General features: G+C 32.7%; 1 protein-coding gene across 7 annotated transcripts in view; it reads right to left on the bottom strand.

Moving 5' to 3' along the window:
• Positions 1 to 26,272, bottom strand: part of DMD (dystrophin) — a 2,282,785-nt gene that overhangs the window by 1,275,803 nt on the left and 980,710 nt on the right. The gene's annotated exons all lie outside the window — the stretch shown is intronic.

Below are 26,272 nucleotides of genomic sequence, written 5' to 3'. Positions count from 1 at the left end.
TTTAAAACTTGTAAGAATTATATCTATAATAAAATAGGTAGGGATTTGAAAAGCTCCTTATCCTGGCCTGGCAGGTGATCTTCAGAATCTTCCTATGACAATTCAAATAGAAGTATGCTGTCCGGATTTCACCTTGAATCTGGTGATAGACAAAAATGACAATTGCCTTAGATTTAGGTTTTCTGACTTTGGCTATTGATTCCTTTTGTAAGAGGTTATTGTGTTGTACAAGAAAGAGTTCTGCTCTCACCTGTCCTTCCTCCTACATGTTTTAACTGTTCCTCTGTTTCCTTTACTACAATCTCATCCATATCCTTCCCCTAACTGGAAGTGTACCTCAGACTGTCCTGTGTCCTTTCCTTTATTTTCTCTATACCCTTCAGTTCCTGAGGATTGAAATCTCATCCTTATGCTTGTAATTCTCAGATTCATATTTTAATCTTAGTCTTCCTCCTGAGTCCTAGATTTGAATCATCAACATCTGTAGAAATGTCTAAAGACATCTCAAACTAAACCTTTCCAAAACTGAACTTTTATCAAACTTTCCTATTTATAGTATATCATTACTATTCAAGTAATTCAATTTACACCCCTGGGATTACCATCTGGACTATCCCTTACCCATCTTCCAAAACAAATCAGTTTCCAAGGTTGAGCTTCTAATACAGGACATCTTCTAGCCATGCTTTTCTTTTTTTCTTCACAAGAGTATGGTTCAGGCCCTTATCACCTCAAGTCTGAACTTACTGAAACATTCTCCTAATTAAACTCTGGCTTCAGGTTGGAGTCACACTATCATTTATTGTGGTTAATATAAAATGGCATCCATGACCTTCACTTTATGGTCTATTCTTTGGACAGCGGTCAAAATAATGCACAAATCTGACAACATGAATTCTCTTTTCAATAACCTCCAGGGTCTCTATTGCATCAAGGATAAAATATAAATTTTTCAGCTTGGTCTTCAAAGCTTTTCACAATCTCACTTCAGACTCCATTTTCAGGCTTATCACAAATTAATTGCCTTCAAACACTCTTATATTCTGACCAAATTGGCCTACTGGCTGCTTCCTAAGCTTAGTACTTTATCACCTGCCTTTGGACTTTCACATGTTACCACTTATTCTAAGTGTTAGTTCCCTTTTCACCTTCTTCTCTCAGTACTCCTGGTATCCTTCAGTAGCATCTTTTCCAATTATTTCAGAAAACCCTTCCCCAATGCTTTGGTTGTTGGTGTTTCTTTGCACCCCTTAAATAATCATCTTCATTACTTTCTGTTTGCATGATATATCCCTGCCTTAATAGAATGCAACCTTATGTTTTTAGGTTTTTGCAAAGCAAATGGGGTTAAGTGGCTTGCCCAAGGCCACACAGCTAGGTAATTATTAAGTGTCTGAGGTCAGATTTGAACTCAGTGTCTGAGTGTCTGAAACTGGGTTCAAACTCCTGGCTTTCTGACTCCAGGGCCTGTGTTCTATCCAATATGCCACCTAGCCACTGAATGCAAACTTCTTTTTTTTTTTGGCAAGGCAAACGGGATTAAGTGGCTTGCCCAAGGCCACACAGCTAGGTAATTATATGTCTGAGACCGGATTTGAACCCAGGTACTCTTGACTCCAGGGCCAGTGCTTTTATCCACTAGGCCACCTAGCTGCCCCTTGCAAACTTCTTAAGGGAGGGAACTGTTTGTCATTTTGTCTATCACTAAATTCCTTGGAAACCTGGACAATATACTAGCCCCATGCCAGGAAACTGAATCATTTCCATTTGAATTTTCTTAGGAAAATTCTAAAGATCACTAGCTCCCAAGCATTCAAATTTTACTACAGAATGAGCAACTCTAATGTGTCAATCATGTTGTTCAAATGCCAAATATATACTTGTCTGGGACAGCTAGGTTGCCCAGTAGACAGAGCACTGGCCTTGGAGTCAGAAAGCCAGGAGTTTGAACCCAGTCTCAGACACTTTACCCAAACATTTACTACCTATGTGACCTTGGGTAATCACTTAACACTTATTGCTTCCCATCCAGGGCCATCTCCAGTCATCTTGATTCATATCTGGTCCTTGGACCCAGAGGGTTCTGGAGGACTAAGTGAGACTGGTGACTTAGCACAGTACTCCCACACTCAAATACAATTCATGTGCTTGTCATGGTATCACCTCCCTGATGTCATGGTCCTCTTTGAGAGCAAAGGATAGATATGATATGCTTGCCTAAAAAAAGTTTTATGGAGAACTTACAAAACACAGGCACTGACATGGTGGTCAGAATAAGCAATTCAAGGACACCCTCAAAGTCTCCCTGAAGAACTTTGGAATTGATTTTGTGACATGAGAGATAAAAGCAGAGGACAGTCCAGCATGGCATGCTCTCATCAGAAAGAGAACTGTGTGCTATGAGCAATGGAGAATTCAAGTAGTTCAAAAGAAATGCAAGATGAACAAGTTTAGAGAATCCATTCCAAATGTTCACATGGACTACTTGTATCAGATCTGTGGTAGAGCATTGCAAGTTGGTATTGGTCTGATCAGTCACAGTCAGACACCCTGTAATTTAACTCTAACATTAGTAATATCATTTTGGATCTCTTTGAGAACAAAGAGACCCCTTGAATGATTAGTGCTTAATTGTTTTTTAGATTGAACTATACTTGGTTTAAGATCTTGAGTTCAAGTGTCATTTTCACCAATTACAAGTCAGGGGCCTCGGACATCTGAGATAATAGAATTTGAATGTTATCATCTGTAAAATATTACTCACTTCAGAGTTTTATTTATAAGCCTTTAAGTATTATATGAAATATATACATTTTAGGAATATATATATATATATATATATTCTGTTCCTCATTTCAGTTCCAGATAGTTCAGTTTATTCTATACATGACCAGGAATACACTATATATATTTCATTATCATAATACTCTAGAGATATAGGAATATATAGAAGAAGTAGAATTATTTCTAAAATATTATTCTTTATTTGTCATACTCCATAAAGCTAACAGAAATGAACAGAAATGCTCTTATTTAATCTGATTATTCTTACTAAAGTTTATGCCAAATTTTAGATTAAGATTTTAGGAACACATTAAGCTGAATGCATAAGTTTACTTCTTAATCAGATTTTTTTCTTGAAGTAGTTTATACTTCATTAGTGTTCCAGAAAACAGTTTTAATTGTCTTTTCTTAGTATTAAGGCTTTAATATAAATTGTAAAAGTTATTCTGAGTACATTAGGTCATATAAAAATAAGTAACCATTCTTTGCATTTCCATTTTTCTCTGTACTGCCTATACTCTTTGAAAAATAGAATTTTTAGCCCAGCTTTTACATATTAACTTTATTTTTTATGGAAAAATAATCTCAGTGGAATGAAAACATGTTTATATGGAATAAATGGTTTATAGGAGTTTCCACTTCATGTCATATAAAGATTAGTTGTAAAATCTGGGGATGGTTAGCCTGGAGAAGAAAAGACTCAGAGGGAACATATTTCTTTTTAAGGTTCTGAATGTCTTAAATTTGTTCTAGTTAGGCCCAGAGGGGTGAACAGGAGTAGGTAGAAGGGGAAAAGCAGAACATTTTAGGATTGATGTCAGGGGAAATAAAACAAAAAAAAGCAACCAAATCAAAAAACAAAAACAAAAAAAAAACCTTGCCAAAAATTAGAGTTGTTCAAAAATTGGAACAAATTGCCTAGAGAGCTGTTGAGTCCTCCCTCTATGGAGATCTTCAAGTACCTGGAGAACATGTTCAGGGACTAAAGGCTACCAAGGCCATTTCCAGTTTGAATTCCTCGATCCTGTAAATTCTGAGAAATTTTAGAGCTTTTCTTAAGGAAAGATAAGAAAAACATTTCTATAAATGGAGTTTCTGGTCTATCCAAAAAAAAATGGCCCATTTTATTTTACAGATTTACTAGCGTTAAGAATTTAACTTACACTGACTATATTCAAAATGCCACTTCACCTTAAGAGGAAAAAGAGTTTATTTGATGTCTTAACTGACAAATAGGGTTGCCAAACAGGATTCTGTTGAGTTATTTTTCCCTCTGTGACACAAAGACATTTAAACTTGGGAGATGAAAGATTTAGAAAGTAAATATTTGTGGTGAAAATGATTTTTTGGCAAAAACAAAAAAAAATTGAAGCCTGTTTTTTATTCTCTACCATTACCATTACTGATCATTGTGAAGGAGAGGTAGACAGGTATTTTTATATATTCATTTCACTATAATGTTTCCAGTCACTGTTTACATTAATGGTGCCAAAACAAAAGTCAGGAACCAAAAAATATAAGGGTCTCTTAGTGATGCTGAATGATATCCAATTCTAGTGATAAAATAAAAAGAAATCCTGCAACCAATAGATTTAGAAGGAATCATTAGTGCTCCATGTGAATTTATTTACTCCCAATAATGCAAACATGATCTCATTTCATTTGTTTTATATAAGAAACATGATAATGATAGTTATTATTATAGTGGAGTATGATATTGTTTTCATTAGGATCTGTGGTCCATCTCAAAATAGTTTTTAAATCAACAAAATGAAATATATTTAGCCTTACAAAAATAAATTCTACTTAATCACAGGAATCAAAATACACATTTTTCAAAGTTCCCTGATTCTAGGAATTATATGGCTTTATGAACAGCTTTTGTCAAAATATTTCATGGGTCTTAGTGATCAACATTATAATGATTTGCTTCTAAAATGTACTTAGTGTAGTCCTAAAATGTGATTGTCTTGCCCTCCTGCTATACAAAACCTTCCCTTCTTTATTTGTAGGAAGAATTTCAAGAACTGTCCTGCCATAACCTTTGAGATTTCAGGGCAACTTCTTGCCATCGTGAGGCAACAGGTTATCAACAGCAATCTAATAATAGGATTTAGAGATTGAAGATATCTGCAAATTAGTCTATACAAATTCATCATTTCATAGATGAGGAAACTGAGAATTAAAAAAGTTCAGTGAATTTTCTAGCTAAGAAAATAAAACAAAACAACTTTCAATCTCCAACATAGGGCTAAGACTTGAGATCAGGCCCTTTGATTCTTACTCAAGTCAATGTTCTTTCTACTTGCAAAGAGATTATAGTTAATAAAGAACGTTTTGTTCAATTTAGTACAGATCACAATAAATTACAACCATTCTGAATGTTCCAATCTCTATTTACTTTAGAAAAATTGTAAACCACTAGAACAGATTTTCAAAAAAACTATTTTGATAAGTTCATTTCCTTGTTTGGTTTCCTTGAATTCCTATTTATTTTATTTTATAATTAAAATTAACTATTAAAAATTAAATATATATAAAACTATAAGCATAATATAAATTATAAAATCATAAATTTTCAAATTTTGTTTTATGTCTTTTAAAAAAATCATTATTCTGAGAATGAATTCATAGACTTCATCAAACCACCAAAGAGGTCCCTGAAACTGAAATAGTTAGACTTGAAATGTTTTAGCTTCGACATCCCTTCCCCCCACCCCTTCTTTTCAAGTAGAAATGGCATGCTTCTTAGAGTGGGCCTCATTAGACATTACTATGATTAGGTGGTTGGGGCATTTCAGATGTCACTATATATTCACAAATGTGAGGTTTTTTAAAGTACTTAAGACTGAATGGATCAATTCAAGAGGTTTTTAAAGTACTTAACAAGATGGAATAGAACAATTCAAAGGAAATGAAACACTCATTCAGCTATACCTGAATCAGTTTGATGAGAAGTGATCTATATGGATCTTTGGGCAAGTTTTAACCAGATAACCACCATGTAAAGTTTTGTAAACATTACTACAAAGCAGAAACTAAAAATATTGAATATTGCTATCAATGCTTCAAATATTTTCATCATTTTGAGTCTATGCAAGCACAGACTTTATGCATCAGTCAATCACGCAATAAACATTTATTAAATATCTGTTGACTGCCACGAAGGATACCAAGAAAGGCAAATGGCAATCCTTTTGCTGTACTGTTTCATGCTATGGAATTCCAACTTGGTAGATAGGTAGAGCAAAAAGGCTCAAGTTATTTATCATTATAGCATTTCTTTGCCATTTGAAAACCATATCTTATGTTAATACTTCATTTAATGCATTATTTATTAGAAACTGTGCATAATAGTATATAATGGGAAATGTTCCCCAGAATATATACCAGGGCAGAAATCACCCAACTTTTTCAACAAAAATAAGTATGGTTAAAGAATAAAAAATCCCTTGAAGAATTAGTACATTAATAACAAAAATATGAAAGATGAATTTGAGTTGAGATTCTCTTAGTAGACATGATTTTTCAAAGAACAAATGTATAGAATATTAGAAAATGCTGAAAAAGTAGAGCCTTGTGGTATGTTTTATTTCATAAAATGTAAGAAGTACGAGTGTTATACTTGAGTTACTTTTATTCATCTGTTCAGAGAATGTGTTCCATACAGTAAGAGGCTTAAGTAATTGCTGAAGATTCAGATTGATTCACAGATGGTACAAAAGGTTAATTATTTTAACCACTTGTTATGGGCATGCTCAGAAGCATATTACTGAATTCATAGTAGAAGCCATCTGAGCTCACTTGCAGCTGGTGTTCAATATCTTGAAAGTAAATTCATACCTATTCATTTGCATAGTGTTGTAAATTTTTACAAAGCACATTGCATACATTATCTCATTGATCCTCATAACCTTATGAGGAAAATGCTATTATTATCCTTATTTTATAGATAAAACATGCGAGGATGAAACAGGTTTTGAATTCAGGTATTTTTAATTTCAAATGTAGCACTTTATTATATGACCTGTCTCAATATGTATGGTTATATATCTTAGGCAGCTTGGTGGTACTGTGGATAGAGCAGTGGGGCCAGAGTCAGAAAAACCTATGCTCAAATACAACCTCAGACACTTAACTGTATGAACTTGGGCAAACCATTTAACACCATTTTCCTCATCTGCAAAAATGAACTAGAAAAGGAAATGATGAACCACTCTAGTATCTTTGCTGAGAAAAGCCTGAATGAAATCATGAAGAGTTCAATATGACTGAAATGATAGAAAACAGTAAGCGTGCACACATGTATAGTGACATATGCATGTCTATAAGTTATCCAATGTAATAAAAATTTTGTTATTGTGATACACACACATATTTAAAAGCTCACATTTTTTGGTGGAGGGACTAAATGCAGATCTAAGATTACATCAATATGTTCAACTGGTAGATTTTTAGTTTTATGTAACTTCTAGTCTTAAAAATTGGTCTAGTGCCTTCCAAAGTTAAATGCCCTGGTAATGGTCACAAAGGTAATATACGTCGGGGAAGAACATAAACCTAGGTCTTTATAACTTCAAGAATACAATGTGCTGCCTCTTTCATATGTTATACAATTTTAAATAAAGGTCATGAGAAAGGATAACGATCATTGTTGGAAGGGTTGTGGGAAATCTGGGACACTATTACATAGTTGGTGGAGCTGTGAATTCATCCAACCTTTCTGGAGAGAAATTTGGAACTACACCCAAAGGGCAACAAAAATATGCATACCCTTTGATCCAGCAATACTACTACTGGGTCTATACTGAAGAGATGATGAAAAAGGGTAAAAACATCACTTGTACAAAAATATTCATAGCAGCCCTGTTTGTGGTGGCAAAGAATTGGAAATCAAGTAAATGTCCTTCAGTTGGGGAATGGCTTAGCAAACTGTGGTATATGTATGTCATGGAACACTATTGTGCTATTAGAAACCAGGAGGGATGGGAATTCAGGGAAGCCTGGAGGGATTTGCATGAAATGATGCTGAGTGAGATGAGCAGAACCAGAAAAACACTGTACACCCTAACAGCAACATGGGGTGATGATTAAACTTGATGGACACACTTATTTCATCAGTGCAACAATCAGGGACAATTTTGGGCTGTCTGCAATGGAGAATACCATCTGTATCCAGATAAAGAATCATGGAGTTTGAACAAAGTTCAAGTACTATTCTCTTTAATTTAGGAAAAAAAACCCTAATATGTTATTGTCCGATCTTGTTATCTCTTATACTTTGTTTCTTCTTTAAGGAAATGATTTCTCTCTCATCACACTCAATTTGGATCAATGTACAACATGGAAACAATGTAAAGACTGACAAATTGCTTTCTGTGGTGGGGTGGGGGGAGGGAAGTAAGATTGGGGAAAAATTGTAAAACTCAAAAAATAAAATCTTTAATAAAAAAATAAATAAATAAAGGTCATGACTATGAGCTTAAACATGAATAGTTACAAAAGTTCATTTTTTTCATTTATCTACATGGAAATGTTATTGGAAGATAGCTCAAAGTATGAGTTACTGAAAACTATGCCACTGTATTATATTGTAAATAGTATGTGATTTATCTTGGCCAAAATTTATAATCAGGATATACACACATCAGGGCGACTATGTGGCACAGTGTATAGAGCACCGGCCCTGGAGTCAGGAATACCTGAGTTCAAATCCGACCTCAGACACTTAATAATTACCTTAGCTATGTGGCCTTGGGCAAGCCACTTAATCCCATTGCCTTGCAAAAACTAAACAAAAAAAAAAAAGATACACACATCTCAGATCCATTCTGCCATCATTTTCATAGCATCACAATGACATTAACAGAATGTAATAATGCTCCTCCAAAATTATGTCCTAAAGTAAATTTGTAAATCAAATAAGCAAAAACATATTACATGTAAGTTGTAAATCACTAAAATAGTTTCTTTCATCTGCTTGTCAACTTCAACTCTGGGGCAAAGCTGAAAAAATTGAAAAGAAACAAAGCTCCCATGAAACTAAATATATGTCAAAAAAAAACATGGAATAAAAGGAAAATCATTCACACCTTCATTGAATACTGTTTTAATATTATTTCAAATATAATTCTAAAAAACTTGGTTATCTGGCTTAATAGCATACAGGAGGATATTAGAAAAGGATAGTTACTAATTGCAGTAAATGACAGATGGAAGCAAGGAAAAAAGAAATATTATAAAAGCTATAAAAGTGAATGAAGCTACTAAAATCTTGTAGAAGATTGAAATAATTTAGTATTGGAGTAAGCAGATTTTATTATTTAATGGTCTCAGAGGGAGTCAAAACATACTATAGACAGAATTATAGAACAGAATTGCAGAATGGACACAAGAGCCAATGCAATGGCTTCATTTCATATATAAGTCAACTGAGGACAAATGTACTTAATAACTTACCAAAAACCTTAAGGTTAGTTATTACCAAAGTAAAAAGTTGAACAATAGTTTTTGAATCCTAGTTTTATAATGTTGATTTATATCAACAATGATAACTATTGTGATATAATCTGATAGAGAGGATAGAGAGACTCAGACTCAAAATCAGGAAGACTGGGGTTCAAGTCTCATCTCAAATATACATTGGTTATGTGATTTGGGAGAAATCACTTATCTCCCAATGCCCCATAAAACTCTCTAAGATTATAAGTTACAGAACAGGTAGTATTTTGCAGTGGGGGGAAAAAAGAGTTCCTTACACTAATGAAATTATAGGCCATGAAGAAGAAAATTAATGACCCCCAAGATATCAAAATAACATTTTAATGATCTACTGTTTCACCACAGTATAACAGCATTCCTAGCTTTTTAAAGTCTATACTAACTGAGCATAAGATCTGAAAGTTTCTATTAATTTGGAATGCTTCCAAGTATGGCGTAATGATAGGATACATTTGGCTTTGATCTAAGTGCAGTCCAGTTAATTTTGAAGAGGCTCATTACCAATCAATGATGTTTTGTTTTGGAGCTCTAGCACCACAGAAAATTGTCTTCTAAGGTACAGAAGGGATATGTGAATGAATCAATGGAGGAATCACAGATCCTTGTAGTATATTCCATATTTGACTTTTAAAAAGATAGGAAAGATGTATTAAAAAGATTTCCATAAAAATTTCTTACTCTAATATCTTGATGAATCTGTGCAATAACATATGGAAAACACTCTGCAAACCTTTTTTTTAAAGTTTTTGTAAGGCAAATGGGATTAAGTGGCTTGCCCAAGGACACACAGCTAGGTAATTATTAAGTGTCTGAGACCAGATTTGAACCCAGCTACTCCTGACTCCAGGGTTGGTGCTTTATCCACTATGCCACCTAGCTGCCCTGCAAACCTTTAATTTATAAATATCATCAATCATTATCCATTCCAATAATTCAAATCACAATTCATTCAGGCCTGTCCATCTCAGACCATTGGTTTTTAAGTCATTTCATTAATTCTTCACATGGGGCCAACCCCACATATGGAGAGTTTTCCAGACACTGTGAGCATAATAACGGACCTGACAAAGCTGTCCATTGGCTACCTCTTAATCGTGCCTTTTCCAGTCACACACCTCTCTGATGATATTCTTATCACCTCTTCTCACATATAATTCTTAGTGGTAAGATGCTGCAAACCACATATGCGAACAATAAGTTTCTCTGTTATGTTATTTTTTGTGTGACAATTAAATTTAATCCTTCAAAGACTATAATATATAATTACTCATAGCTATAACAACATCATCAGGAGAATATAAATGTTCAAAGTATGTCTTTGTTTTAGAGAGAAACTTGGGGGTCAACCAAAAACACAGAGCAAATTTCCATTTTTAGCTCAGGCTATTTCAATCTTTAAATCGTGGTCGAGTTCATTGTTTTTAGAAGTATTTATCAATATATAAAATTGATATATGAATATATACATATGTATGTATATACACACAATGTGTATAACATTTCTATGTGGACAACACATGGAGCTCATCCATTATGAAATTAATGTATTTTTTCTTTCTTTCCTTCCTGTTCCCTCTTTTTTTTTCTCTTTCCACATATATTACTATCTTTTATCCATTCAGTGAAAATTATAGCTTGAATTATAGACATTCTTGATTCAACTGACTGTTTCTATGTGACTAGTCAAATCAAAATCTTGGGTACAGTTATCTCTGTTGTTCTATCCTGTAAGAAATCTTGCATAATTTAGATAAATATATGAGGGGTACGATTTTGAAAGGGAATCACTGAGGCATCATTATATTTTTAAAATAGTTAATAAATTATTATCATAATGGGAAATAGTATTCTTTAGTTTTTAGATTATTATCTGATTATAAAGATATGTTTTTTTCTGGTATATCATCTACTAAAGACCATCTCTTCCCTTTTCATAATTTCATGTAAAATATCATCTATGTGTATATAAATCATTCTTAGAAAAAATTTTGTATAATTAGAAAAGCAAGCCACAGAGGTAAAAGGCTTATGAAAAAATTTCCAAATTCTTCTTTTGGTTATACTATGGGCTTAGAATTTTCAAAATTTTGTATCTTTACCTTTCTCATATACTTTGTGAATCAATTCTTCTATATCCTCAAAATTTAATTTTGCACAAAACTCCTTTGCATAAACTCATTCTAGTCCAATTCTTCTTTCAATCTTTTTTCCCCTTCCGTGCCATTTCTACTTCTTCATGCACTACATCTGGGATTATAATGTCAGAGTATAAATATATTTGCTCTGTCAACACTGATGATGCAAAGAGTTCATTGAAAAACTCTTGATATATCTTTTCTACTTACTGTCCTTTGATATTTTGTGACGTTACTATGCTAATTACTTTAACCATCAGCATATTGATATAAAATACAAAATGATATTTTATGTGTTGTATTACATTTTTATTTATTTTGTCCAATATTTTCCAAATACATTTTAACCTGGATCAGTTGCATTGAGAAGTTTTGCTGTCATTTGCAGTCTGAAGGTGATGAGTTACCTCTCTTAAACAATGTCAAATTATAGATGGTCTAAAAATAGTGTGACTTAGAATGTTTTAGCCTACATTCAGTCATTGTCATCATCACTGCAGAAACATAAATGGGTAAAATAAGACTAAGGGCAATTTTTTATAGTTCTTGGTTTCTTCAGTCAGAGCTGAATCATGTAGCAACAAGTGATGACTTTAGATACTTAGATTGGTCCTAAAGAAACCAGACATAATCTGCTGTTAGTGAAAACTCTGAAATTTTTTCAATATGTTCAATTCTGCCATTGTTTGTGCTTCACTGGTGTAGACTCTAAAGAACCCACGGTCATATTTATGTTTTGATGACTATAGGCATGGGACTTTGTGAAAGCATTTTTTTTAAAAAAAATAACATATTTCAATTATCAAAAACATTCATGTAGTTGCATAGGCTATATTAATAAATCTATATGACATAATAGATTTTCTTTTATGGTAAAATGCATTTTTTGTAATAATAAATATTCAGTAAATCTGTATGATATATCTAGAACACATATAATCAACTTTCTATTAAATAATATGCCATAAAAGTAAAGTGATAATTGTCAGAAGAGATGTGGACAAATTGGGACAACTGATGCATTGTTGAAGGCATATTGAACTGATCCAACCATACTGAAGAGGAATTTAGAACTAAGACCAAAAGACAATAAATCTGTACATACCATTTGACCCACCAATAAGTATTACTTAGTCGTTATTCCAAAGAGGTAAAAGTAAAAAGCTCCTATTTGTACAAAAATATTTATAACAAATCTTTTAGTGGAGGCAAAGAATTGGAAATTAAGGGGATACCTATCTATTAAGAAGCCCATCTATTTAGTTGTGATATATATGGTTGTGATGGAATACTATTGTGCTATAAGAAATGATGAATAGGATGCTTTCAGAAAAAAGTTCTAAAGACAACCAGTACAAAGGGAAGTGAGAAGAACCAGGATACCATTGTATATGGTAATAAAAATATTGTATAAGGATCAACTCTGAGTAACTAAGCTATTCCCAACAATACAAAGTCCAAGATAATTCAGGTCTTATGTTGAAAAATACTACCCACCTCCACAGAAAAGCTGATGAAGTATGAATGAAAATTGAAGCATAATATCTTGTACTTTATTTTTATGTGATGTTTTTGCCTCTTTTCGTTCATAACATAACTAATATGTTTTGCATGATTGCACATGTATAATCTAGATCAAATTGCTTGGTCTCTCAGGGAGGATAGGGAATGGAGGATAAAATTTAGAACTTAAAAATTTAAACACCAAATATTAAATATTTTTTGAAAAATAAAATATTATTTAAAATAAAATACTTTCTATTAAATTATACAAAGTTAAGAATTTCTGTATTAAAATGTTGAAAATAATTGACACTATAAACATACTTTTCCTCTTTTGAAATAAATATATGGAACATATAAAATTATGACAAATTTATTTGAATGATTATGTAATCAATGGAATCACCTGCTTACTTCATTATTATATACAGATCTATGTGTACATTTCAAACATTGATGATTTTTTGATGTAGATACTCCTTCCACCAATAAACATCTTAAAGTTCATTATACCATAATAGATTTTTTAACTGTATTACTTGTAGTCAATAAACATTTATTAAATTCTTACAGTATTCCAGGCATTGTGCTAACTCTGGGGAATATAAAATGACTCAAAATGGTAGTCCCTTTCCTCAAGGAGTTTACAATCTAAAAGGAGAGACAATAAACAAATAAGTATAAACAAACAATATGAAGGATAAGTAAGAATTAAATAAGAGAAGGCACTCATAAAAAGAAATTGGGAAATACTTCTTATAGAAGATGAAAATTTTAATAGGAATTTAAAGGACACTAGGGAAGACAGTAGGAGGAGATGAGCAAGGCAACCATTCCAACATGGTGGCTGAACAGAGAAAATTCCTGAAGGCAACAGATGTAATGTCTTATTAATTTTATTTTGCATATGTTAATTGCCCAAATTAATTTTGCAAGCCAAATGGGGCTAAGTGGCTTGCTCAAGGCCACACAACTAGGTAATTATTAAGTGTCTGAGGTCAGATTTGACCTTAGGTACTCCTGACTGAGGGGCTGGTGCTCTATCTGCTGCGTCACCCTAGCTACCCCAATGTCTGATTTTTAGAGCGAATGGGTAAGTGCCACTTTTCAAAGAGTCCATTTTTAAGTATTAAGATATAAGAAGATCAGAAAATTAGGAAGATATTATGTTAATAGAGACTTTGAATACCAAATAGGGGATTTTGTATTTGATTATGGAGGTAAGAGGGAGGCATTGAATTTTGTTGAGTAGGGAACTGACTTGTGCTATAGTAATATCACTATAATGGCTGTATGGACAAAATAATAAAGTGACAGAGATTTGAGGCAGGAAGACCACAAGTAGACTTTTGGTATAGCTCAAGCATAAAGTAACAGAGGTTTGTATCAAAGAAGTGATAGTATCAGAAAAGATAAGGGAGCATATTCAAGAATTGTTACAATGGTAAATTCAATAGGTTTGGCAAAAGTGTGAATATGGGAGATGAGAAATAATGAGTAGTTAATAACCTCAGATTCATACCTAAGTTGTGAGCTTGAAGGACTGCATTGGTGATGTTGCCCAAACAGTAAGTTTGGGGCAGCAAAAGGATTTGGGGGAAATATAAAAAGACTATATTCTGAGATGTTTCCCTTGTCACAGTGAAATTCAATCACACTACTTTATAGCCTGATGGCAAGCTCCCAGACCTTGCTACCTTTTTTCCTCTTCAGTTTCATTAAATTATAGTCCTACATATAAATATGGCACAAAAAATAATGAAATTCATGAGTTAAAATTTAAGCAAAGTACATGACAGGTAATGGAACACTGTTTTTCATAAAATCACTTGCCTCTTCTATAGTTTTCTGATGATTTCATCGTGGAATATTATACATATATGAATATTATGGAACCTCTTCAAGGAGATTAATGATTATTCAAGAGATATTGGCTGGGGCAGTGAGTTGGCACAGTTAATAGAGCACTGATCCTAGAGTCAGGAGGACCTGAGTTCAAATTCTACTTCAGATACTTAATATTTACTTACCTGTGTGGCCTTGGGCAAGTTACAAAACCCTATTTTTCCTTGTAAAAACAAAACAAAACAAAAAATCAACGAACAGACATACCAAAAAAAAAACCCTCAGAAGATACTGGTCTAACAACCAACACAAACCAAATAAGTCAAGATAATTTAGACTCTACACTATTATATGCAGTTGAATAGGCAGACTTTTCTATTAGTATATTGGTATTTAATGACATGACCCTTAAATTAAATAAAGGCAAGAGAGTAGGCTACACTACGTTTCAAAAACTACTGAATTTCTTAATGATTCCAATATCCTACTCTTTTTTTTAATAAATTGATCCCACTTTTGAAAATAATTATTCTTTTGGTGATGGAAAATATTTGTGACATGTTAATCTCTGAAAAAACATTTACTGGTGAAACAGGTAACAATTGTGTGATGTGTGGCCAGTAAACTTAGACTTTGATATTTTGCCAGTGATGAACTGCTGAGAAGATGTGGTATAAAAGAAAATCTCTGATTTGAAAGGTTAGTTGATAAAGGTGCAACAATCATGCTAATAATAATAATAATAATAATAATAATAATAATAATAATAATTGTCTTTCATTTTTGAAGAAGACCATGACATCAGGGAGGTGATGCCATGACAAGCATTTGAATTGCATTTGAATGAGGGGGTGCTGTGCTAAGACACCAACCTCACTTTTTCCTCCAGAGAGACCATCCGGGTCCAGTAGTCAGATAGGAATCAGGATGACTGGAAATGGTTCTGGATGGGAGGTAGTCAGGGTTAGTGACTTGTGCAGGGTCACACAGCTAGTAAATGCCTGAGGGTTATATTCAAACTCCCATCCTCCTGACACTAAGGCCAGGGTTCTGTCCACTGTGTCATCTAGCTGCCCAATAGTAATGATAACTAACTGTTGAATATATTGAGAATTTCAGTATTACCATGGAATTTTAAAAGTAATGTCTTTAATTACACTAAAATGCAATGTATTGGGTAAATTCTAAAATGAAAATTTAAAATATGAATAAAAATCATAAAATATTGGAAGAAAGGATTGATTACAATACAAACCACTGAATAAGCATATTAATGGCACAAGAAATTAATGAAGAATTGAAGTAAATGTGTATTTCATTTAGAAGTGGTAATGATCCTTGTATTTCCTTATACATAGAGAAAATGCAATGTATCTGACTTGTAAATTACTACTACATCATGATTTTAGGAGGAGATTAATAAATCAAGGTGTATTGAATGAAGAGCTACCAAGATATTGAAGAATCTTCTATCACGTGAAGATTATTCTGGAGAAGAGAAGACTTAGTGGGAACATGACAACTTTTCAAGTAAATGAGAGGCTATCAACTGGAAAAGGGATTCAATTTGTTACATTTTACCCAGTGATAATAGAAAGGACCTATTTCCTGGTAACTAATAAAAAAAATTCTAAGTAATTAGAGTTATCCAAAAAATGGTGTTGATTGCCTAGAGAGATGGGGAATTCCTCTTCCTTGAACATCATTGAGTAGAGATTGAACCTATTTTTGGATATGCTTTATTAGTAATTCCTTTTGCATATATTACCACTAAATATTGTGATTCCCTGATTCTAGATGAATTTTCTATACTATCATTTAGGAAGAGGACAACTTCAAAAATGTCAAAATAAATTGACCATAAATGCAATTAGATTTTTCCTTTTGTGAAACTTTTCCTTAAAATTAATGGTGTGTTCAATATTATACAATATTGTTCAAATTGCCCTATTAGGGTATACCTGAAAGGAGATTGTTTTGCTTCTACTCAAAGATTTCCAAAACAAGAAGAAAAAATTCCACCATCTGTATAGGCAATCCATTCTACTTTTAGACAGCTTTAATTAGGAGGAAATTTTTTTCCTGATATATTTGTGACCTTTATTAAATGGTTCTTATAGGACATAAAATATTTAAAAGACAGTCTTTGGTCTTAAGGTCTTTGCAGTTTAGATGATATCATTATATGATGAATAGTTAAGCAAACAAAGGTCAAAGAGGAATAATCTTCTTTGAAGCTAAAAATAAATCCATATAATCTCTAAGAGGCACATCCAAGACTACTGTTACATCATCTTGTTGAAAATCTTCAACATGTTGAAGATCTTTGAACTCCTCTACATTTATTCTTTCTCTACCAGGGCAGATTCGAATCAATCAAAACATCTTTTTCTTATTAATCCTCATGCAATGAAGTGACCTGGTGTTTTCAGAAGTCTTTGCCAGCAGAGTACACATTCTAGCAGGTTTTACTGATCTGAAAAGGCTTTGAATGTGGTCCAAATAGACTGTGTCTGCTGTCATACTTAACTAAGCTATGTATGGAAAGGCTTATCACTATCAGGTTGGTCAAAATGAATCCTTTGGCTATTGCAATCAAATAATTAAAATAACTCAGAAGCAAATGGTGTTTTAAGATTTACAAATCACTAATTAAACGTATAAGCAGGTAGCTAGGATTACCTTAAAATGGAATTTTGAATTCTTCTTTAAGGAAAAGAAATTGCAAACCTGTTGAGGATGTTTGCTTCAAAAAGAAAATATGATGCCAACTGAATACCCCAAATTATCACCCAGACAATTAGAAATAAGAGAGTTGGAAAGAAAAGAATTTCAGTATTAGCTTAAATATTAACAGTCAGATAAAGGTGCTAGGATAAAAATCAATGGTTTAAATAACTACTTATATTTCTTAGATTAGATATCCTTTTGAGGGAAGCATTCATTGGGTTTCATATAGCCTAAATACTATCTCTTGGATTTGATAAACTATTCACCAAAACAACATGTGGATAGTTTCTGAAATAGCTCTAACCATGAGGCTTTCTGACAACCCCTATCCATAGACAGCATTTATTTTTGATATTTTTACTCCTAATTCCTTTGATAATTTTTACCCTAAAATGGAAGTGGAACATTTGATTCCTGATTGTCACCACACTCCGTAACCTTGATTAATCATTGAAATTCTTTCCCATATTTAATGGAGAATATTTTGCTTTCAGAAGTGAAATTCATTTATGTTTCTCAATCCCCAAAGGAATTTTTGTTACCAGTTGGCAGTAGCAGTTGGCAGTCATGGTTGCTGTTTCAAAGCAGAAGCATTGTAGGAGGAGGAAATTATGCAGGAAAAAAAATCCTTTTATCCTCAAAATGTCTGAAAGGGATTTAAGTCACAAGGAGAAGTACCCAAATAAATTCAGTAATGTTTGAAATTTCAAAAGTTATAGTAGTAGTATTCATTTTTTGCAGAAAAAATGAAGCAGATTATTTCATATATAGAGATATTTCTTTCTCTATTACTTTCCAAAGACACACATATATAATAGGTATATATTTACATATATATAAATAAATTTGAAAATTACGATAAAGTAATTTATTTTTTAAAGTAATTTACTATAAGATTCTCTTAAATAGTATGTTCTCATATTTTAGCAAAGTTTAGCACAACAGAAAGGGGGAAACACTTTTGAATAATTATTTCTCTCAAAGAGAAATGAGTCACCAACCACTAGAGGCTGATAAATGACCTCATGTTAGGGGCGTTACAAAGATTTCTGGTAAGCATTTATTGTTGGAAAAAAAATTATAAAATTCTTCTTGCAATTGCGGGGGTGAACCCCATAGGTTTTGTGCATCATGGAAACAAAAGATTGCTATATATTCGTGGAGAAGAGATAATATCCGAAAGGAGAACTGAAGTACTTTAGCTGAAAGAGAAAGGAAAGCAAAGATAGGAAAAATGCCTGAATCAGGAAAAGATGTTCCCTAAGGAAGAAAATGTCCTACAGAGTTTAAAGAGGTCATATGTCTAAAACTGAATTGTTAAGGATGAATGATAAGGCCTTTATTTAAAAGCTAGATAATGGATTTTAAAAGAAGGAAAGAGCAAAGAAGAGTTAGCAAAATTTATAAATTATTAGAAAAATAATAATGTATCAGAGATTGTTAATTTTTTATTGAGCTGAAGTATATAAACAAAAAGTATACACATGTTATTTGTAATATAAATTTTAACTGTAAATAAAATATACATATTTTCGATATGTGATTTTATAGATCATCTATTAAAATTACTTTTTTGAATTCCTATCATGGTATGGAAGTAACACCTATCACGGAATTTCATAGATTATGTTCAAGGTCTGACCAGCATCAATAAACTAGCCTGCATTTTCATCATTTGTCATGAGTTCTTTTCTCTGCCCTTAAGAAGCTATTCTAAATAGGAAAGATGACATTTACCGGGGAGTAAGTAGTTATCAGGAAAGGAGAAAATACAGAAGTCTAAATAATAAAGATTGTCTGCTATTAAAATATTGTAAATTTTTATATAGGCAGGCTGATATAGTTGTTTACAAACAACCTAGGAAGGTGGAATAAACTGGGGAGGGGAACTGATCTATATGGTTGATTAGATGTTATATAAACCTGAAGCATGGTTGAAATCTAGGACAGTTAGTAGATAAAGAGATCTGGGAAGACCTTAACTTTGGGCTCTAAAATAAAATTTATAAGATAGCTTTCATTAAAATCTTATTCTTGATGTCTCAGACCTGACAGTAGAAGTAAGAATTTCCATGGGATACCAATTACCTAAATCTATATTTCTTTCAACCTACACACTTTATCTCTATAGTCTCTTTTCTGCTTCCATCTATAGGTCTAAGATATATTAAGTCCTGCCATCAGGAAAGAAAATTTGAGTACTTCTGAATGAGACAGAAGTGTGCCTTAGAATCAAGGTATCTTTGCTACTAATATCATGTTTTCAATTATTAATTCTTATGCCTATTTTTCTATGACCCTTTGATTTCACTGTATCTTCTGGTTATTGATTTCCTATTCAGAGTTTTCCATTATCACCCTAAACCTGGCATTATGTTTTTAATCTGAATTCTTTTCTGATATGGTAAGGAGTAATCAAGAGAATAAAACAGAAATGGAAGAGATAAGAGCAGAACCAGTAGCACCATGTCATGGAAGCCAAGAGAACAGAAAACCAAATGGTTTTTTTTTTTTTAGGTTTTTGCAAGGCAAATGGGGTTAAGTGGCTTGCCCATGGCCACACAGTTAGGTAATTATTAAGTGTCTGAGACCAGATTTGAACCCAGGTACTCCTGACTCCAGGGCCAGTGCTTTATCCACTATGCCACCTAGCTGCCCCTAACCAAATGTTTTTTAAAAGGCAAATGAGGGTAAAAACTGAAAAGAGATTATTGAATTTGGTGAACAAGTCATAGGACTGTGTGTTCATAGACTCATAAGTGGAAAGGATATAAGGAGTCATCTGGTCCAAATTCTTCATTTTATAGAAATTAACTGGAGTCCTAGAGACGTTAAGAGAATTATCAAAGGTAATATACATAATTTCAGAGCCAATATTAAAACTAAAGTCCTCTGAGTCTAAATTCACTGTTCTTCCTGCTGTACCATGCTACCTAACTGGAGGCCTTTAAAAGACTAGTTTATGTAGAATTGTGTGGAAAGAAACTAAGCATTGAGTTAAGACAGTAGAGATCATTGACTTTGTTGTTTCCTTCATTCTGAGGACAATACAAGTAAGAATCCAATTAAATAGCCAAAATAGCATAGTAGGTCTATGCATCCTTGTGATCATATGCATCAGGAAACTATATAACCCCAGAAATGTCAGCAATAGAGTGGCAAGGAGTTTCTATGCCCAACCAAGAGCTGCAGTGACTCTAGCCATCAGTGAAATTGAAGTGGTAGAAGGGAAGAGGAGTTCCTTAACAAGTAAAGAAATCCTTTGACAGAGGAGGGGATGTTGAATGATAAGTGAGTTTGTTGCTTACATAGAGGAATTGCAGTGCCAGACAAGATCCAGAGACTAGTCACAGAAAAGAACAAAGGCCCAAAATGCAGTAGTATATTTAGATCCTCTTCTTCATTAGAATTATGAGTTATATGGACTAGGAAAGGCCTCTGGAAAAGTACTGAATCTTTAGGGATCACCCAATATTCCCCTTTATGTGGAAACCTCAACATTAACATCAGCATAAATATCTGGAGGACTGTAGGGGAAATGAAGGGAAATGACATTCACTGGATAAGTGATTATTTGATTTTAGCAATTTTATAGGCTTTTGAGGAATGTGGAGCTCACCTGAGAAAGATTATTTGATTATCCCACAAAACTAAGTGCTATTGCCTTGTAGACAATAGACAGTACTATATATGTTCCTAAGAAGTGGGAACACATCTGTGTAAGATGAAAGGTTATTTTGATTCTTCTGTGTCTTTAGATGAAAAATTTGGCATTTTGTTTAGGTGAAATATTTGCTCCATATTTGATTCATTTTTAGCCCAAATGCTTGTATGGGACCTGCTACTCCCATGACCTTTCCTTTGGAAACCTGGAATAAGACAAATTCTGATGTTCCCAAGGAAAACTCTAAGTGGTAGCAAAACAAACCCAAAGCTGATGTCATTAAGGGAAAATCTGGGTAGAGGCATAAAGAAATTTTTGAAAGTAACTTAATTTACCCCATTGATTTGACTCAGCCATTTATCACCCACTCATAGACTGAATGGGAAAATTAGAATAAAAGATATGATTGAGAATGTGTGTGCCTGGAAAAGGGTATTATTAAGTGTAATCATGCCTTAATAATAAGAGATAACAGATGAACAGTCTGATTGTTTTGGTGCATCCCCCAACAAGCTCTTTGATGTATGGATTGGAGTAGAATCAGACCAGGGACATGGAGACTAGCTAGAAAGTTATTTCAGGAATAATGATTGCCATCATTATTATTACAGGAATCCAGCAAAGAGGTCATGAGCTCATGAATTAAGAGGAAGCTTAATATGAATGAATAGAAGTTGCAAGAGACAGAATTGGAGGTATGTAGCATAAGTCAATAACCTTGAATATAGGAGATGAAGTAAAGGGAAGAACAAAAGATAACTTGCATTTTTCAGGTGGTAACTTTAGTATAGGATCTGATCCAAGGTAAGAATGTTTTTTCATATATGTAAATAAAATAGAACTTTAAAATTTTTTAAACCATTCTTAGCTTATAGGCCATAAAAATAGGCAATAGGCTAGATTTGACCAACAGATTTTAGTTTGTCTGCCATGGCTGAGGAGAATGATAGTGTCAATGACAGAATTAGAAAAATTAAATTAGTTCTATATTCTCAATATTCTAGTTATTACAGCCCAGTGAGGTATCACAATCCTGTCAAGTCAAACTGATTTGAACGCTAAGAGAAATAGAATAATGAGGAGTATCCAGTATGTCAAAAGACAGTATTTTTTCTTCAATTTAGAGAAGATTCATTTCCAGTTCTTTTAAGAACATTTTCTGCCTTGAATCCCTTTACTCAATTAACTTGAGAATAATAATATGATATCTAAATGTTATCTAATATGATATTTGTTTCCTGTTTCCAAGTTGTTCCTCAGAATGGTGAGCTTGATACCCCACCTTTTTCCATCTTGGCTGAACCTTCACCCTGGCCCTGAGAAATAATTAGACTTCCTAATTCATCTTGATCTTTGTCAGTATCCTATGTTTGGTAATCATATCTTTCCCATGTTTTCCAGTGGTGAGAACCCTATTTACTTCAATTGGGCCTTGCTGCTATGAACTCCCAAGAGACTATCTTGTTGCTTCAATAAACCACTGACATTCTGGAATCCCTAAAATATGATAAAATGTTACTCCATAAATTTAAGAATTCTACAGTACATGCTGCCACTGCTGATTGACAGATACTCTTTTAAAGGAGTCTTTCTACTCCTACATGTTCAAGCACAAATCTCTTAAAATTATAATTGGAAAAAATATGAAAATGTATATAATATTAAAGTCAACTCTCACTATACTATAATGGAAAGAGTCTGAGTTTTGAGGTCTAACTCTTCTACAAATTAACTCTATGACCTTGGGAAAGTTTTTTGGACTTATTTCTCATCTAAAATAATAATATAATTAAAGTGGTCATGATCATGATAATAATAATTGCATTTATATGAAATTTTAAGGTCTACAAAGGACTTTTAAATACTAACTCATTTTATTCTTCAACAACTTTATGAGGTAGATATCATTATTATCGCAATTTTACAGAGGAGGAAACTAATGCAGATAGAAGTTAAGTGATTTGTTTAGGGTGACCCAGCTAGTAGGTGTCAGAGGCCAGACTTGAACTCATTTTCCTGATTTTGGATCCATTGGGACATCATTGTGACACTTAGCTGTCTCTCTGATATGAAATAGTTGGAGTAGGTGTGTTAGATCAACCATTTTAGTTCTGACATTTTGTGATGATTGAAGTGGCAGAGTGGATGGAGTGCTGGGCTTGGAGATTGGAATACTTGAATTCAAATCCTGTCAGATTATCTCTCTCATTAAGCAAGTCATTTAACCTGTCTTTGATTCAGTTTCCTCATTGGCAAAATGAAAATAATATTAGCACCTAAATCATAGGGAGATAGTGAAGATCAAAATATATTATATATATATGTATATATATATATACTTACATATGCAAATGATTTATAAACCTCAAGGCACTAAATATTTCTCATTATAATAATGTTTATCACTATTATCTATTGAGATAACTGCTATTTTCATATTGTATTTGTGCTACTTTGAGATTCTCTGCTCAGTGTCTCTGCTCATATCTAATAATGCCAATGTGTAATTAAATAGACTTATGTTAGGTTCAGAGTTTATTTGTATATTTCTGTATGTTTATCAAGAATGCTGATATCAGTTGAGAATGTGACTATAAGGACTTCTGCAGAGACATTAAAGAATGATTCCATCACATTTATTTAGTCTGCTTAATTATGATTATACAGTACTACCACATTGAAGAATTGTAGTTGATCATTCATATCAGGAACCATTGTCTAAAATGTAGAAATAGGCTGGTGAGTATGGAAAACTAAAGGTAATGGGTTATATTTTTAGTGTAATTCTAAATATTTTGATTATTCTTCACAAAACTCTGTAATGTAGGCAGATGAGAGATTACTATCCATATTTTACAGATGAGAAATTGATATCTTACCAAAGATCACTGGACTAATGAGTCATAGAATCAGGTCTGAAACCAAGATCCTTTAATTCATTGCCTAATGTTTAGTATTCTACAAACATCTTCTAAATTCTGAAGATATTGACATACAATTCTGGATTCTAAAACTCTGATTACATTTCATCCATTGAGGCAAATGGGGTTAAGTGACTTGGCCTGAGTCACCCAGCTAATGTTTGAAGCTGTATTTGAACTTAGGTTTTCCTCATTCTAGCCCCACTGCTCTATCCACTGCACCACCTAGCTGCCTTGTATTCAGGCCCATTTCTAGTCATCCTGATTCACATCTGGTCATTGGACTCAGATGACTCTGGAGGAGAAAGTGAAACAGGTCACTGAGCATAACAAACCCTCATTCAAATCCAATTTACTTGCTCATCTTGGCATCACCTCCCTGGTATCATGGTCCTCTTTGAAAACGAAGGACAAACATAATCATCATCATCATCATCATCATTCATTATTTTGTATGTTTGAGTTGATGTACTATATTGCCATTGATAATCAGGAATTATCTTAAAATATTTTCAATTTTCTTGCTGATCGAACCATTTATATCAGATTACTATTAAGAGCATTGCATGCTTTTTAATGCATATTATACAGAGAAATTATATCTCAAGTTTTAAATAAAATATTAACATTTTCAATCTTTTTAATAATGTGTATTATTTTTCTTAGACAATTAGTAGCTTTAATCTTGTTTTTAGTTTATAAGAATGTATTAATTATGAACAATCCTTTGCAGACATTGACTGTAAACAAAGTTTTGCTGCAAAATAGAGAATTGAGAAAACCCAGACAGATAATTTGGGTAAAAAGAAATACTTTCTCCTGAAAAATCCATTTAATTTTGCCTTGAATTACCTGGATAATTTCCTTAAATCTTTCATTTTACTTTGTATATATTGGCACAGCATTTCAATATAAGCTTTAATGATCTATGACTGATCAGAATTATAAAGTCTAATATGAGGCATAAGATGAGAAAGGCAATCAACTAGAACAAAACCAAATAACATAATATAGTTTCAATATTTCTTGAATTACTTATTTCAACTGCACAAATGTTCCCATTGGTATTATATTTTAGACAATTTCATTTTGCAGAAAAATGTGTATATTTATGAATTCAAAATGTAATCTTAAAGTAAGAAACAATCTTGCAAATTATGTACTCTTTTGGTCAATATATCACATTGCAATATGCATGTTGGGTTATATGTCTCAAATAAAATTATGTACAATAAGATGTTAAAGTAATTTTTCAAAACACAGTTCATAATTTAGATAGAATAAACAAGTCACAGAAAAAATTCCTGAGTAGAAACATCTGTTCATGGTTGGGTAGACTTTGACTTAACTACATTTGTCAATATTTCCTTTGGTTGAGTACTTCATGGTAAATATACCTTTTCATAATACAAATTTTAAAAAAGACAAGAGGGAAAAAATAGGGAACCTATGAGAAAGATCCAATAGTTTATGATACTGCAACTTCTAGTCAAAAACTATCAGGTGATTTCCAGACAGATGTTTGACAAAAATAGAAGTCACTTGTTTTTTTTTTTTTCTTTTTTACCCCCAAGCATCCTGTGACATACATAATATTTCATATCCATTATTTAACAACCAAATCAGTCAAATGCTTACAAAGCATTAGATTCTTCTGTAAAGGGTCATTTTCACTTATTTAGCATGTATACATATGTATGTATATATAATATATAATTTATGCCTTAAAGTTCATTCAGTTCTGTTAAAAGAGCTATACACAAGAGATGTAAGAAAAAATTTCCCAACATATATTTATTATAGACTACATACACATAAAAACAATTAAAATTTGCATGGGATGATCCTGGGAAAAGTAATACATTTTTTTGGATTAGACATGTATGCTGAAATAAAGTAAATGTATGATATGTTGACAAATTTACACGTCTAATGTTATGGAAAAATGATGAGGCAAAAAAAATTTAAGGTGTTCTTTTCTTTTTGTGAAAAATGAGATTTTTCATCTGTCACTAGTTCATTCAAGGTTGCCTTTTTTCTTTTAGAAATTATCCTAAAAAATAAATCAGTAGCTTAAAGGAGATAGGAAGCTGCTGACGTGAAGATAAGCTTTGGAGGAGTTAGAATTTTATCTGAGATTTACTTTATTGTTAGTGGGACTCTGTTAGTAATAGGAGGAGTTGCAAACA

This window comes from Macrotis lagotis, chromosome 1, assembly GCF_037893015.1.
Source record: "Macrotis lagotis isolate mMagLag1 chromosome 1, bilby.v1.9.chrom.fasta, whole genome shotgun sequence".
NCBI lineage: Eukaryota > Metazoa > Chordata > Mammalia > Peramelemorphia > Peramelidae > Macrotis > Macrotis lagotis.
The sequence above is the reverse complement of the archived record's forward strand: the minus strand, read 5'-3'. Positions and strand labels throughout refer to the sequence as shown.